This window comes from Notolepis coatsorum (genome assembly GCF_963971535.1).
Source record: "Notolepis coatsorum genome assembly, chromosome: 12".
Lineage (NCBI taxonomy): Eukaryota > Metazoa > Chordata > Actinopteri > Aulopiformes > Paralepididae > Notolepis > Notolepis coatsorum.
Genome location: NC_140176.1, coordinates 88,292,193 through 88,308,274, shown reverse-complemented (window position 1 = coordinate 88,308,274; position 16,082 = coordinate 88,292,193). Strand labels below are relative to the sequence as shown.

At 44.5% G+C, this 16,082-nt stretch overlaps 1 pseudogene across 1 annotated transcript; it reads right to left on the bottom strand.

Annotated features, from left to right (window-relative positions):
• Positions 1–11,416: 11,416 nt before the first annotated feature.
• Positions 11,417–14,530, bottom strand: LOC311237667 (heat shock 70 kDa protein-like; annotated as a pseudogene). The gene is made up of 2 exons: positions 13,376–14,530; positions 11,417–12,126 (listed from the first exon to the last, which is right to left on the bottom strand). The product of its transcript is annotated as a heat shock 70 kDa protein-like (transcript).
• Between the last annotated feature and the right edge of the window lie 1,552 nt (positions 14,531–16,082).

Below are 16,082 nucleotides of genomic sequence, written 5' to 3'. Positions count from 1 at the left end.
GCATTGTTTCAATATATCAAAAACAAAGGACTGACGTTAACATGGAGCACCAGTGGTGATTGCAAACAGCACCCTCCACTGTGGTGTGGACCATGAAAAGGTTAAATGAATAAAAAGAGCTAAACCACAAAAACTGTAGAATGAGCAAACCCATACACACAAAGTTTAAGGGGAGACGGACCAGACCCGTCTTCATTCAAAATATTCACAACAGAACACCAGCCCTAGTTTAGCCCATTTACCAAAAAAGGTAAACAAAGCCCCCCCCCCGCACTACTCCCCCAGTATACCGATTGACCGTCAGTATGAATGGTTCGAGAGGAGAGAAAGCTGTAGCAAGACAGACCTTCTCATAGCAGAGTGACAAAATGAAACAATAGCCCCCTACACAGGGCCGCCCCAGGAGATGGGGGGCCTCGCGTCTAAAAACGCACAGGGCCTCACATTTCTCCCAAGCGGCCCTGCCCTTATACTACTGCAGCCTAACGCCAGGCAATGTGGAACCCAAGACAACAATTGCCTGTGCACAGACACGCAACATGTTTACCATGTCGGCTGGACCCATAGCCCCACTACCCGACGCCAACCCAGATGGGAACACCGTTCAACAAACCCCGCCGGAACACAAGGTAATACCTGGCTAGAACCTAGCCACGACCTACCCCGTTGTCAACCCATTTACCCGAAAAAGGTAAATAGAACTCAAAACCCCACAACAGCTACCGACTGACCTTCATTGATGAACCGGGCAAGAGGCGGGAGAGTGACAACATCTCACGGCGGAGACATTAAAACAGCATAGCAATTAGCAGTAGTGATAGCATGCGGCAGTAGCGATAGCATGTTAGCATAGCTTTAGATGTTTTAGCAGCACGCCCAAGACAGCTTGGAAACCGTTCCCTGCAGAGAACGTTCACCAAACCATCTTGCCCCTGGCGCCAACACACAACAAGGTTGTGTTAACAACACAAACCAGCATTACTAACACTAATACCCATGCCTGAAGACACAGGGCCTACCTGAGTACAAGCTGGCCCGACAGCCAGCCTTGTACAGCTGAACCTCGATGTGCAGTCATCAAACGAGGAACATCACAGGCCCGTCGTGTCGCCGAAAACATGCGTCGAAGATGCCAGGGGCCAGCAACCTCCGGTAAGCTTCCAACATTATTAATCTTCCTTAATCTTTTACATTCCGCTAGCTCGCATGGTGCAAGCATCCAGTGCGCTGGGACGAAAATAGAGGAAGGGTGTGTCATGACCAGAGTCATGATTATATGGGTGGTGCCACCATAAGGGGCGGGGCCCCATACAGGTGGGGTGCATGTGTTTTTGTTCGTGGGAGATACATTAGGTATCACAGGCGATATAGAGTATCTCGTAAGGCTCAGAGCGGGAGCGATGCCATACGAAATATAACAATAAAAAGCACATTATTTTCAACATTCAACAAGGAATATCTTATCTTATACAGCACACAGCACAGCACATATACACATATTTACAATCCAAAGAGTGTTCTTTGCAAACCCAACAAGTACAGTAAGAGTGTGACTGACTAAACATAAGCAATAAATCTCCAAAATAAGTGTCTTTACTTCTCGTTGTTGTCATCTACAAAAGATGGATCGTCAACATCTGAATCATCTGAAGATTCTTCTACTTCTACTTCTACTACTACTGCTACTACTACTACTACTACTACTACTACTACTACTACTACTACTACTACTACTACTACTACTACTACTACTACTACTACTACTGTTATAAGTCGAACTACTAAAGCTAAAGTTTTGCTGGCTGGAAAAACGTGGCTGTTCCTCAGAAATTATCTTGTGAATGGATTCTCTCTCACTTTCATTCTTCTTCTACTCTTCTTTTCTTGCAGTCAACTTGCGCCTCTCTCTGCACTTCCGTCCAGTTTTTTTCGTTTGATTCTAGCACAAGAAATGGCCAAGATATTGATAAAAATGCAACGCCTGTCAAATTAAATCTGGCACATTTTACGCATGCGTAAAGGTTTATTTAGCATTGAATTGAAATGATCCTGGTTCAGTTATTTATTGTTTTATCAACACCAAATAAAAAGTAGCGTGTAACTTCCGGTCTAAAGTAACTTCCTACATAAAAAAAAAACTGGAAAAAGACTACAATTCCCAGCAGTGGCGGCCGGTGGGTACTTCGCCACTAGGGGCGCTATACCAAACATTTTGCAAACATGTACAAGGCACGCATTGGCGAATATTATCACCATTGCCATCGATCAATATGATCAGTCAGTCAAATGCAACCACGTTTCCAATAGCCCAACACAAACACGCACAGCTCTCTCTCTCTCTCTCTCTCTCTCTCTCTCTCTCTCTCTCTCTCTCTCTCTCTCTCTCTCTCTCTCTCTCGCTCTCTCTCTCTCTCTCGCTCTCTCTCTCTCTCTCTCTCTCAGATGATGTCAGATCCATTCAATAATAAACACATTTGTAAAGCTCGTTATTTTAAACAAGTTACCATTCATTGTCTGAGTGGTTATGCCCCACATGCGGCGAAATTAGAGAGAGAGAGAGAGCGAGAGAGAGAGAGAGAGAGAGAGAGCGAGAGAGAGAGAGAGCATTTTAGTAAAGTTACATTTTCAACAAGATTGCTGCTATTTAAACACTTCATGGAAACGGGGTAACGTTAACCTTATGTCGACTGTAGTATTGTATGACCTCGACATAACGTTTAAACGTTAACGTTACTCCGTTTCCATGAAGTAATTATAAAAGTGGCCAGCTAAGATAACGGAGCTAACAGCTAGCAGTAGCTAACGTTAGCTGAAAGCTGTAACGTTACAACGTTATGCGGCATCAGTAGACAACGTATCATGTATTAAACTAGAGTTAAGATCGCTAATCTACCTTGTTGTTGGCTTGTTGATAAAGTATATCCACTCCATGGCATTGTCCATCCAGCCTGTGTTGATGTTAGGGTGACCAGATGCAAAAAGTCCAAAAGTGGGACAACAGTAAGATTTTGGTGGGACAAAGTGGGACAACAGTAAGATTTTGGTGGGACAAAGTGGGACAAAGTGGGACAGATAGATAATGTACATTTTTTTATTAGAATAACTGAGTCTGGCAAAATGACAGGAGCTAGTTTCATACCACAGTCGGCTGACCTGTATGAATGGGAGTGTTGTACTGTGTGATAGACACTTGTTATCTCAGCTGCAGTGACCTTGTCCGTCTGGCTATCATTGTTTGGTTTAAAAAGAAACGTATCCATAGATCTGGATGTTTCTTTTTGGTGAACCACTTTCAAGTGAGACTCACGTCCACTGTGGCGCTTCAAGTCGTATTCTCCTCCATGCGCAATTGAAAACGAACTATGACACAAAACACAGAAAGCCTGCTGCGGATTGCCTGCCATCTGCCTCACCCAGTCATGTGTCGTTTGCCAGTCTTGGTTATAACTGCAGGTCCGTTTCTTTTTACTGCTTTCCATCTTGAACTAGTTCGCTTGTAATGTTGTTGTGTTTTTTTTTACCAATCAGATTTGTGATATGAGGTAGCGTCACAAGTTCAACTCTCACGAGCAGAGCAGTGCGCTAAATTACTATAACCAATCAGATCTGCGATATGAGGTAGCGTCACGACTCAGTCACGTCACAAGCAGGCAAGCAGCGCGCTAAAGTACTATAACCAATCAGAGCAATATGTGTGGACAAGAGGCGGGTTGCTACGTTTACTGTCTGTAGGGAGGGGCTTTTAGACGCATGTTTTTTTTTGGCTTCGAAAAGAGGGACATCCTCTCAATATGAGGGACGCGGGACATTTGGTCAAATGGTGGGACAGTACAACCAAAAGGGGGACACCTGGTCACCCTAGTTGATGTCCATCCATTGTTGTCCCTCCGCATCCATATAGCTTGTTGTTAGCCAACAAGCTGTGTGAGTGAAGAGCTGTGTCTTTGTCCATTTCCGCCTCGAACAGCCTGCAAACTACCTGGCGTTCTATCGCCATGCTCTAAGACAAACTCTAACCTTAACCAACTTTGAAAGAGTGCCTAAGCTTAACAGTCTAAAGAACTTGCAGTCACGGCACGCTCAGCTGCATGCATCTCACAACAACACAAATCTCTACCACCAACGGAGGATCAACCTAGGAATAACCTAGAATTGGAACATTAGAAATTGGATTCGGCCAATCAGAGATCGTCTCTGTGAAATTCTGCTACGGAAAAAAATACTGGCGTCGGCCAATCAGAGAGCGTCTCCGTGAAATGCGGCTACAGATATTCTTGACGCTACTGGCTAGACCGCTTCAAATCGCGCCCGGATTCCAACATAATAGTCATATTTCAACGCACAACGCGGTATGCACTGATTGGCTGTGACGGATACAGCGATCAAACTGTGACGCGCACTCAGAGCGCTATCGCGTATAGCCCGGGCCGAGAAATACAAAAAAATTAAAAAAATTAAAAAAAATTGATGTCACTTCCTGCTCTGGAAAACGAGTGTTTTTTAATTGCGATAATAACGTTATATTGTGCATTGTAAATACAAACATACTTAAAATGAGTAAATATTATTCATTTTAAACATGTTTATATTATTTATAGGGCTATAAAACTAAAAACTAAAAACTTATTTTTCTTGTTCTCTCATATAACCAGGGTAGGGCCTGAGGGGGGGCGGCGCCCGAGCGCCCCTAGTGGCGAGCCGCCACTGATTCCCAGGCAGACCACGTCAAACAATGACGTCATTCTATCGCGCCCGCGTTTGCCGCCTTGTTTCTAACTGGTTAAGCTTAGGCCCTTTTTCGATAGATAGGCCCTGGTTAAGGTTAGAGTTTGGAATCAGGGCTGGTGGTCTGACTATCTATCGCTACTGGGGAACATAGGACCCGGGGAACATAGACATGTTCCCCAGATAACCTACCTCAACTTAAAATATATCTAAATAACATTCAATCGCCTCATTGGCTCATGGCAGTTGTGTGTAGATAACCTGAACTTATAATACAAGATAATCATTTTTGTTAGACTTTATATTTATTTTCTTTGAGCTTATTTTTCCCCTCTGTGAAGAAGGGGTCCATCTAGGTTAGTAGAGCTCTAAAGCTAAACAAACTACAAAAGTTTGATGATGTCTTGCTGGGTAATAATCCAAGACAAATCAAACCTTAATAAAACTGTCCACAAAGCATGACCCAAGCAACTTACCAGTCTAGCAGCGGCACTGCATTCAATTTATTTCCAATGTAGAAGAGTGTAGCAGCCACAAAGTGCACCATGGGAAGGGACGCTGCGAACAGCCAGTGGAACGGGTCCAGCATGCGTTGAATAACATCCCTCCCTACTTCCCATTTCCCCATGTGGAATGCACCTGATTGGATAAGTGACGTAACGAGCTGGTGCTCTAGTCTAGTGCGACATCTAGTGGCTGAATGTTATCTATAGCACCTATAAGTTGTAGTAGCTGGTCAAGATAAAGCGTGGGACATTTTAATTTAATTTAATTTCAAACCTTTATTTAAACTCTAAAGGAAACGGATGTTTCCCTAATTTATAGTCATGTCGAGTGTACATATAGAGTTAAGCAAAAGAAAGCGTATAAAATCACACAGCATATAAAATCATAACAATAAGACAAGTTAGGATAACAATCAATTAAAACAACTTGATTGACAAAGGTTGGAGATCAAGGTTTTAAACTCTGCAACAGAGGAGAGAATCTCAAGCTTTAAGGACTGTTGGAGTTCATCATGAGCTAGAGGGGCATCATAGCAAAATGCAGATTTACTCTGTTCCGAGCAAACTCGGGGACCTTAATGACCAGCTAGTCACTAGAACGGGTTCCATAATTATTAATTAACTACTCAGTGATCATTTGGCTGGTGAACGTAGACACTTACAAGTACAGGTCAGGGAAACGGCGTCATTCAGGCGTTTCGGCCTCCAGTTCGCCTACCTCATGAAATACTTAGTCCTTAACTGCATTAATGACCCTGTAAATCTCACCGTAGATATTCCAGCGTGGTGGCGGCTAACTCTGCCAAACCCATCGTCCCACAGAAGGCGTCGTCTCTCAGCTTCCTCGGGGCGTATTCGGACAGCGACAGCAACGACAGTGAATGAGATGGAAGAATCCACTTACGCTTCGACGAAGAAAAGAGCTTTGCTCGGAGACTCACCCCTACGACGGACATACCACTGTATGGACGAGATGTGATTCCTCGGGACACACGCCGAAGAGTAATCAAAATGACATCCAAGCGAACTCCGTGTTTTGCCTGTGTGGTGGTGAACAGGTACAACACTTGTTGAAACGAGAGAATGCGGTCTCACAGACCAACGTGTTAAGTCCCACATCCTATAACGTTGTGGGTTAATAGTCGAGAGAAACGATAACACCTGCATCTTTGGCGTGCAAATAAGATTTGTAAAAGAAGTATTTTTTTGTTGTGGATGTAGCGTTTCAGTTATCAGGAGTTTGGAGAAAAATTATCAAATTATGTCAAGTAGGCAGAGTGAGAGGTACTGTAATTACCTGTACATTTATAATAATCCCCTATAAATCCTATGTTGTCTCACACCTGTGTATCACATGATTATTATAAATTCATGTAGGTTATCTACATGATTATAAGTTAATGTAGGTTATCTGAATGATTATTATATTTGATTATAAGTTCAGTTGAGTGCGCTTAGAGTGCGCTTAGAGTGCGCTTTGAGTGCGCTTAGAGTGCGTTTTGAGTATGCTTTGAGTCCACTTTGAGTGCGCTTAGAGTACGCATAGAGTGCGCTTTGAGTACGCTTTGAGTGTGCTTAGAGTGCGCTTAGAGTACGCTTTGAGTACGCTTTGAGTACGCTTTGAGTGCGCTTAGAGTGCGCTTAGAGTACGTGTCGTGAATTATCAAAATGAAACATGGAACAACTAAACTGTACAAAATAATATTAGACGAAAATGCTGATTTGACAGAAGGGCCACAGGGGCTCTGAGAGAAATGGTGTCATGGCAACAGGCCTAAAGATAGTAGGATTTAGATGACATCGCCCCTCACCCAACCATCTGGCAGGAAGCGAGGCTTGTTTATAGTAGGTAATAAGAGACTAAAGAGGAAGGGTATTATCTTTGAAGAAACAGGAACTAACAGGGACACATATCTTCACATCATATACTGAAAATACAGGTCAGAGGTCTTGTTGACACTAGCTGAGCAATTTCAGGTTACGACACGGCAGCTGGTCAGAAGACTAAGGCCTCAGAGGTCAGAAAGGTAACACCAGACCATTTGGAATCTCCCCTTACACATCCGAGTTGACTGACTTTAGGACATACATTAACATGCTCAAGGCTATTTGAATTTAAGCAGAATGCCACCAGTCACACATTTAACTTTAGAATAGATAGACTAGACGGTTTTAGACCTTGAGAAAATAGGTAAAACTGATGGCTTTGTCAGAGAGATTAGTTAGATGGCCTTAGAAAACATTGCAACACATATGTACTAAAAAGTAAAGCAAGGACCATTATGTTAAAAGTAAACTGTCATACAAAATCACATTAGATAAATAGGTTTGGCAAGCATGAAAAGTTGACAACAAGTTAACCAAATACAAAGACATAGTTTGTAAATTAATGTTAAAGCTACAAAACTAGATTAAAGATTACTTTGAAATAGGAATACAAACAGTAGGATGTAACATTAAATAGTTCAATTACATAAGTAACATGTGGACAGAACTGAAGAAAAGACTGTTAGTCACTGTCTAGACAATAAAGAATAATCATATTATTCTAAAAGCAATTAAAGCATGGTAAAGTGTTTGTAGATGGAAACAGCTCATGTTCTATTTTCTGTTCACGGAGAGAGGAGCTGGAAGGATCCACCAAATAAGGTAATGGACACTGTGTAACATTGTGTCGCAAGATGACGTGTCACTCACAGAAGGAGTTCCTGCTAGAAGGAATTTGGCCAATGGGGAAGCCCGATCGCGGGGGTGACGTCACCTGACAGGCAGGGAAAAGGTCTTTTCTATCTCATTAAAAGGGCAGGAGAGGAGACAGAGGAGAGACCTGGAGACAGACACACAGACCTGGAGCGGAGGAGAGCGCTGGAGCGCTGGAGACTGGAGCGCGCTCAGACGAAACCGAGACAGACGGAGAAACCGGAGACTCGAGAGCCGAGCCGGAGACACACAGAGCCACTGACACCAGATGACAGAGGAGAGGCTCATAGCAGGGATCCAACGAGACGAAATCAAGTGCTCCCTGCCTGAGCGCTGAGACTCACGGAGACCCAGGGTTGCCCTGGCGACCACCAACCACAAAGAGAAGCCGCGTGTTGTCATGGACAACCCGAGACAGAGAACCACACCGGAGAAAGCGTAGATCGGCCGCAGCTGATCAGATAATGGACAAAACTGCCACATCAAAGAGACGATTAGATATACCATGAAGACCATGTACTTGTTTGATTCATAGAGATGTTTTATTAACAATGGGAATAAACACCTCAGTTTGTTTGATTCAGACCACCTCGTCTGCGTTTTCCTTAAAGGGGAACTATCTTATAAATGGCCTTTTTGAGTGTTTAGCATTGTTTCCTAGCTATGTGAACTTATATTAATATGATCTATGTCTCAAAATTCTCATATTGGCGCATTCTTCCAATTCTCCTCTCACAATATTCACCCTCACTGAACTGAGTCATTTGAAAATGTGCCCTATATGTGATGTCATATAGTCACTGCTGCATGTTAATGTGCCAGGAGAACCAGAACGCGCAGTGGTTTAGGAGCCCAGGCTCAAAACAGCTCGAGATCTTGAGGTAGAAAAATGCTGTTTTTGAGGACTTGATTAGAAATACAAAACAATGAATAAAAAAAATATATATATTACAGAGGTGTTCCATAGACTCACAGGAATTGTGTAAAAGTGCCCAAATAGTGAAAGAAATAGTAAAATAGTTCCCCTTTAATAGAACCGAACACCTGAAATACAAACAATGCAGAGAGAAGGGTAAAGACTATACGATCACAGAACTAGATATAAATGAAGAGAGAGATACTTCATATGCTTTGAGTACGCTTTGAGTACGCTTTGAGTGCGTTTTGAGTACGCTTTGAGTGCGCTTAGAGTGCGCTTAGAGTACGCGCGGACCTCTGCAGAGTCCGTTCCGCATACGTTCCGCACGACTATGTGGGAGCATTTATTGTCATTGTACTGCTGATGCTAATAATATAGATTTCCGCAAACATGACGAGAAATAAAGTCACACATAGCTGCAGGCAGAATCAACCCATGCTTTTATTTCATATGTTGCATATCAAAGGCATGGTGTCCCTCTACGGCACGCTGATGACTTGAGGTTGAGTGTGTGACCATATAAAAGGTACAGTATGGTGTCCCTCTACGCTGATGACTTGAGGTTGAGTGTGTGACCAGTAGTTGCCCAAAGTGACAATGAGTTGGAAGGATAAATAAAGAGTCTAGGTTATCTCCATTTCCAAGATTTGGAAATAAAACTGGCAGTTTTACACACTTCATTTAGAAAAGCCATTCAAACTTCTCAAGTTTCTTCAGATGATGAAATAACGATTAGCGATAGTAAAACTAAATTTAGCGTCATCTACCTGCCAAAGGTTAAAGTAATGTCACATCTTACCTGTGCAACTGTATAGGTTAAAATAATGTCACGTCTTACCTGTGCAACGGTATAGGTTAACATGATGATATCACACCACTTTTACATGTTTTTGTGTCTATGTTATGTCTATGTGTTGTGATGTCATGTGTCTTTACGATGTCTGTATGATGCATGTCTGAACACTTCGTTCCCCTACAAGGACTACAATGGACATAAGCTCTGAGCTTGTTTGTGTCTATCATTGGCAGTATTCCAGACTGTGCTTCTGTCACATGTTTATTTATATATTGTCAAAATAAAATCAATCAATCAATCAAAGTTTTACCAGACCAATCCTACCCATTTAACCATTATCCTGCCCTACTCTATCTTGGCACGGAGTGAGTGTTCAGAGTAAAATGCAGATCGGTGTCACATTTAATGCAGGTCAATGTCAACCAACACGCCGAGCAGCCTATTGTGTGACACCAAGTGAGCGACGTGGACGTCCGCGAGGTTCGAAAATTGGAGCTTCGTGCTTTGAGTCCACTTTGAGTGCACTTTGAGTCCACTTTGAGTACGCTTTGAGTCTGCTTTGAGTCCACTTTGAGTCCACTTTGAGTACGCTTTGAGTACGCTTTGAGTACGCTTTGAGTCCACTTTGAGTGCACTTTGAGTATGCTTTGAGTGCACTTTGAGTCCACTTTGAGTCCACTTTGAGTCCACTTTGAGTGCGCTTTGAGTATGCTTTGAGTACGCTTTGAGTATGCTTTGAGTACGCTTTGAGTATGCTTTGAGTACGCTTTGAGTATGCTTTGAGTACGCTTTGAGTATGCTTTGAGTGCGCTTTGAGTACGCTTTGAGTATGCTTTGAGTGCGCTTTGAGTATGCTTTGAGTACGCTTTGAGTCCGCTTTGAGTCCGCTTTGAGTATGCTTTGAGTGCGCTTTGAGTACGCTTTGAGTACACTTTGAGTACGCTTTGAGTATGCTTTGAGTATGCTTTGAGTGCGCTTTGAGTATGCTTTGAGTGCGCTTTGAGTACGCTTTGAGTACGCTTTGAGTATGCTTTGAGTCCGCTTTGAGTGCGCTTTGAGTATGCTTTGAGTGCGCTTTGAGTACGCTTTGAGTACGCTTTGAGTACGCTTTGAGTACGCTTAGAGTCCACTTAGAGTACGCTGAGGCTCAAGTGGCGACTTTAACATTTATTCTGACAATATTTACATCCTTATCAAGTGAACTGTGTAGGAATTGTAGTTTTTATATATGGTTCCATTTTAGGGGACCAAAAGTAAGTGTACAAACAAATTTACATCTTTAATAAAGTGTATAGTATTTTTGAAAAGTTTAAAGTGGACCCCATCAGCATACTCAAACACAGCTGACTTTATTTTGTCCAGTACCTAAGGATCCAAATGACCAGATAGATGCAATTTCAGTGACTTTTGTTCATTATGGTTTGTAGTTCCAAAACAATATATATTTTTTTAACTCTTTTTTTGAAAATGGGCACAGGTTTCAGCTTTCTTTATTGAGAGCTCATCCTTTGGGCACAAATGTGTTCTTAATGGATGTCAATAGGGAAATTGGGACATGAAAAAGCCACTGAAATTGCACCCATCTGTACTTTCACTTACAATGACAGGAGGGATATATGTTTTGAACATAAAAACACGGAAATTTACATTTCAGGAATCTGAATGATTTTATTGCAAATGTCCAGCAACGCACGTATTAAAACAATAAGTACTACAAGAATATAAATGACATGGATCATAAGCAAGTTTTCATAAGAGTTCATTTACACTTTAGTCAACCTCCTCAATGGTTGGTCCCTGGGTGTCGGCTGAGCTGGCTGAGCTGGCTCGTGCCTGAGCTCCACAGCCCCCTGCAGGCATTACTCTCTGATACAACTTGGTGATGATGGGGTTGCACACTTTCTCCAACTCTTTCAGTTGATGTTGGTACTCCTCTTTTTCAGCCAACTGGTTGCTCTCCAGCCAGGCTATGGCCTGATCATCACACTTGTCAATAACCGTCTTCTGGTCCTCCTCACTGATTTTCCCCTTCATGTTCTCATCCTCCACGCAGCTCTTCATGTTGAAGGCGTAGGATTCCACAGAGTTCTTGCCGGCGATCTTCTCTCTCTGCAACTCATCCTCGGCTTTGTATTTGTCTGCATCCTGCACCATCCTCTCAATCTCTTCTTTGCTGAGCCTGCCCTTATCGTTGGTGATGGTGATTTTGTTTTCTTTGCCGGTGCTCTTGTCCGCTGCGGACATGTTCAAAATGCCGTTGGCGTCGATGTCAAAACTGACCACAATCTGAGGAACCCCTCTCGGAGCGGGTGGGATTCCTGAGAGCTCAAACTTGCCCAGCACATTGTTGTCCTTGGTCATGGCTCTTTCCCCTTCACACACCTGGATTAGAACCCCGGGCTGGTTGTCAGAGTAGGTGGTGAAGGTCTGGGTTTGTTTAGTGGGGATGGTCATGCTGCGCTTAAAGGGGACATGCATTGCTATTCCTAGCACTATTTGGGCAACTTTACACAATTCCTGTGAGTCTATGGAAAACATCTGTAAGGTTTATTCCAAAAAAAATCATTGTTTTATATTTCTAATGGAGTACTCAAAAGCATCATTTTCCAGCCTCTGGATTTCAGGCTGTTATTGGCTTGGCTCCACCCATACTAGCAGAATGCTTTGAGTGACAGCCACCCACCAAATAGCTCCGCCCATACTGCATGTTCCCGTCCTTCCAGGTGAATTGAAAACAGTTTATAGTAAACAAGATGTAGCCATTTTGATCATTGATAGATTGATTTCCTTCACCCTCAAATCAATCTACTAGTTTTTTAGACTCCTTGTGGACACATAAACAGTACTGTATATTTGTAGATCTGGTATGTCATAAATGGCTTGATGCAACACTTCTGTAATTCCGAGAGAGAGAGAGAGAGAGAGAGAGAGAGAGAGAGAGAGAGAGAGAGAGAGAGAGAGAGAGAGAGAGAGAGAGAGAGAGAGAGAGAGAGAGAGAGAACTGTGTACACAGTTCTCTCTCTCTCGGTTCGGGAGCATGGGCTGTGGGGCGTGGCGCGGTGGCGGACTTCCTCGAACGGGAGACACGCAGAGTGTTTACACAGTTCTCCCTCTCCCGTTCGAGGAAGTCCACCACCGCGCCGCGCCACAGCCCATGCTCCCGAACCGAGAGAGAGAGAACTGTGTAAACACTCTGCGTGTCTCCCGTTCGAGGAAGTCCGCCACCGCGCCGCGCCACAGCCCATGCTCCCGAACCGAGAGAGAGAGAACTGTGTAAACACTCTGCGTGTCTACCTCTCCCGTTCGAGGAAGTCCACCACCGCGCCGCGCCACAGCCCATGCTCCCGAACCGAGAGAGAGAGAGAGAGAGAGAGAGAGAGAGAGAGAGAGAGAGAGAGAGAGAGAGAGAGAGAACTGTGTAAACACTCTGCGTGTCTCCCTCTCCCGTTCGAGGAAGTCCACCACCACGGGTCTATCTGATTCTCTCTCTCTCTCTCTCTCGCTCGCTCGCTCTGTCAAACCTTTGGTGCGCTACAACCACAGAGCCAATTGCATCACAGTCCGCTACCCAGCGCCCGGGCGACGTCACGACATGCCTCAAATCAGGATGACCAAATTAAATCTAGCAGGAAATGGTCTGAGCTGAATCAGAGCAATCCGCCAATATGGTATTTAGACACAAAAACACATTGATACTAACTCCTATTACTATAATACAATGCTAGAGACCTTTAATGAAGGCCGTCATGACTCCTCCAGCGGTCTCAATACCGAGGGACAGAGGAGCCACGTCCAGCAGGTCCTGGACGTTGGCAGAGGTGTCACCGGTGAGAATAGCAGCCTGGACGGCAGCACCATAGGCCACCGCTTCATCTGGGTTGATGCTCTTGTTCAGCTCCCTGCTGTGGAATAGATCCTGCAGGAGTTTCTGGACTTTGGGAATTCGGATTGAGCCTCCAACCAGGACAATGTCATGGATCTGTGCCTTGTCCATCTTGGCATCCCTCAGAGATTTCTCCACGGGTTCTAATGTTCCCCTGAAGAGGTCAGAGCACATCTCCTCAAAGCGAGCCCTAGTGATGGAAGTGTAGAAGTCCATGCCCTCAAACAGAGAATCAATCTCAATGCTGGCCTGGGTGCTGGAGGACAAGGTCTTCTTGGCCCTCTCACAAGCTGTGCGCAGCCTTCTCAAGGCTCTCTTGTTTTGGCTGATGTCCTTCTTGTTTTTCCTCTTAAACTCCTCCACAAAGTGGTTGACCATGCGGTTGTCAAAGTCCTCTCCACCCAGGTGCGTGTCTCCAGCTGTGGCCTTCACCTCAAAGATACCATCCTCAATCGTCAGAATGGACACATCAAATGTCCCCCCGCCCAGGTCAAATATCAGGACATTGCGTTCTCCTGAATTGCCTTTGTCCATACCATAAGCGATGGCAGCTGCTGTTGGCTCATTGATTATTCTCAGTACATTCAGCCCTGCAATTACACCGGCATCCTTAGTGGCCTGCCTCTGGGAGTCGTTGAAGTAAGCTGGAACCGTGATGACCGCTTTGGACACCTTCTGCCCAAGGTAGGCCTCTGCAATCTCTTTCATCTTTACCAGGACCATGGACGAGATCTCCTCAGGGTAGAAGTATTTGTTCTCCCCCTTGTATTCCACCTCAGTCGCTTGGCATCAAACACAGTGTTGATGGGGTTCATGGCCACCTGGTTTTTGGCCGCATCTCCAATGAGCCTCTCAGTGTCTGTAAAGGCCACATAGCTGGGGGTCGTCCTGTTGCCCTGGTCGTTGGCAATTATTTCAACTTTTCCACGCTGGAAAACTGCCACGCAGGAGTAGGTGGTGCCCAGGTCAATACCACTAGCCACACCTTTAGTTGCAGACATCTTGGTTGTTCACAGTTTGGTGCCTAGAAATAAAGGGCGAGGATTAAAACCTGATACACAGTTGGTCATTACATAATCCTGTTAAGAGCATAAATGTTTGATGAATAGAAATACTGAGATCTGTTAAGGAAGGACAGGACACACTCACTGAGAAACATTGCTTTATACTGAAACCTAGGGTAAGCCATTTTAAGTTTATTAGTGAATCTTAAAAGTGAGGAACCAGCTGACTTGATTAAAGGGGCATGTTTAAAACGGCCATTTTGTTTTGTTAAGTGCGTCCATTAAGGGCCAGGTGTTAAGACAGCACTAATTAGTGATAGAGATTTAAAGGCTTGCTGGCTTAGCGTCAGCGAAGCATTGAGAAACGAAGAGGGACAAAGAGGAGGAGTTTTCCTGGAGTTCTCTGCGAGGGATCCACCGATCCACCTAGTGCAAAGTACACCCTAGTCCTATCTTACACTCCACTCTGAAAAATCTCCCTTTCCCTCCCACTCCATTTCTCTACTTCCTCCCTGCCACTCTTGACACCACAATGTGTCTCATACCTATATCCACAATCTGCTCCTCCAGAACAGATTCAACCCACCCACGGCAGTTTGCTAGCAACCCGGCTAATCTCTCCTACCCTCCTACAGCCACTAATACACCTGTCACAGTACGGGGAGGCTTATGGAATTGTAAATCAGCAGTCAAGAAAGCTGACTTCATTACTGCCTACGCCCATAGTCTAAATCTGCAGCTCCTGGCTCTAACTGAGACCTGGATAACCCCCAATAACTCATCAACACCTGCAGCATTATCTACAAACTATAACTTCACTCACACACCTCGACCTTCCAGACGGGGTGGAGGCACTGGCCTCATGACATCTCCTTCATGGGCTACAAACTTAACACCACTCCCAGAACTGTCACTCTCCTCTCTCGAATATCATGCAGTATCTGTCTCTAATCCTTTCAATCTCACCATTGTTACACTCTACCACCCTCCAGGTCAGCTCGATCACTTCACAGATGAGCTGGACATGCTTCTAAGCTCCTTACCGGAAGATGGTACCCCTCTCCTTCTATTGGGCGACTTCAACCTGCCTGACTCATCTCAGTCAGTCATAGTAGTCTCCCTCCTACAATTGTTTGACCTGACTCCCACTGCCATGCCTCCCACCCACAAAGCAGGCAACTCCTTGGACCTCATATTTTCCCGTAACTCCAGCATCATTAACACCACGGTAACTCCCCTACATGTTTCTGACCAATCCTTCATATCCTTCTCACTAACTCTCATGCTTAACCGAAAGGTCTTCACCCCAACTCAAACCGTCTCACTCAGACGCAACCTGCCCTCCCTATCCCCCTCCACCCTCTCCTCTGACATACTATCCGCTCTACCTTTGAGTGACACCTTCTCTGCTCTCTCCACAGAGATGGCAACCTCCACCCTCCTCTCAGCCCTTGCAACCTCCTTCAACAAGCTCTGTCCGCCGTTCCCCACCCAGTCCATGGCTGACAGATCCAGTGAGAGAACAAAGACAGGTCCTGAGAGCAGCTGA